The sequence below is a fragment of the Rhinopithecus bieti genome, unplaced genomic scaffold (genome assembly GCF_001698545.2).
Source record: "Rhinopithecus bieti isolate Rb0 unplaced genomic scaffold, ASM169854v2 scaffold_3398, whole genome shotgun sequence".
In the NCBI taxonomy this organism is placed as follows: Eukaryota; Metazoa; Chordata; class Mammalia; order Primates; family Cercopithecidae; genus Rhinopithecus; species Rhinopithecus bieti.
Genome location: NW_016843437.1, coordinates 1 through 997, shown reverse-complemented (window position 1 = coordinate 997; position 997 = coordinate 1). Strand labels below are relative to the sequence as shown.

Here is a 997-nt window from a genome sequence, read left to right as displayed (position 1 = left end):
GCACTTATCCCCTTTCCCCTCCACTGGGATGGGTGTGTCAACTATACAGCTTGAAACGGCTTTAAAGCACTTGGGCTGCTGCAGGGCACAGAAACTATACTGGCTCTTCAAAGGACATCTTCTCAAGCCACCTCTATGGTGTCAAGACAAGTAGAACACCCTTCCCTTCCCACTTGAAACCCACAGTCAGATGTGACAGGGGTGGTACTCAGGAGCGTTAATTCTTGTCATCTTTTTTGTCATCATCCTCCGAGGGGTAGGAATGCCACGTCAGCCTTTCCTCATAGAAGGATATGACAACCTGTGGGCACTTGACATTGGCTGCCTTGGCAGGGACCAGGAAGCCTCATCAGAGTTTTTCCATTTCGTCAGGAACATGAGCTCTCCACTGGAGTCTGTAGCTCCAATAATCCCCTCGGCTCCTCAAGCAAAGCCTGGTGGCTTTTCTGACTCGTCTTTCTTCTTCTTTGGTTTGCTCTCCTCTCCCTTATCTTCAGAATCAGAATCAGCTTTGCGCTTGCCTCCCTCTGATTTCTCTGTCTCGTGCTGTTTCCTGTGACTGCAGAAACTCAGCAAGGAGGTCGGGGCAATCCAGGTTCTCTTCTGGCTCCCATGTGTTGTCCTCATCTGAGAAGCCCTACCACTTTAGGAGGTATTCCACTTTGCCCTCTACCACTCGACGGTCGAGAACTTCTTCCACCACATATTCCTCTTCCTCCTCTTCTAGCACCCCCTCCACTTTCTTCTTGCTTTGTTTTTTCCCCATAGTGCCCGCCAGCTTTCTGGTGTAAAGGGTGACGCTGCTCAGAGCAGCGCCCAGGAGCCCGAGAAGAATCAGTGCTGCCCTACTGGCGCGTCGCGTCGGGTCGGCTGGGGGAGTGGCGCCCAGGAAGGCAGCAAGCCGGGCGGCCGCAGTGCAACCCCTCACTGAAGCGGCGCACCGCAGGCCCGGGCAACGGCCCTCCCCTCGGCCGAACAAAAGAACCTGGCACGCAGC

At 54.4% G+C, this 997-nt stretch overlaps 1 pseudogene; it reads right to left on the bottom strand.

Moving 5' to 3' along the window:
• Positions 1 to 149: 149 nt before the first annotated feature.
• LOC108525093 (chromobox protein homolog 1 pseudogene) lies at positions 150 to 980 on the bottom strand (annotated as a pseudogene).
• Between the last annotated feature and the right edge of the window lie 17 nt (positions 981 to 997).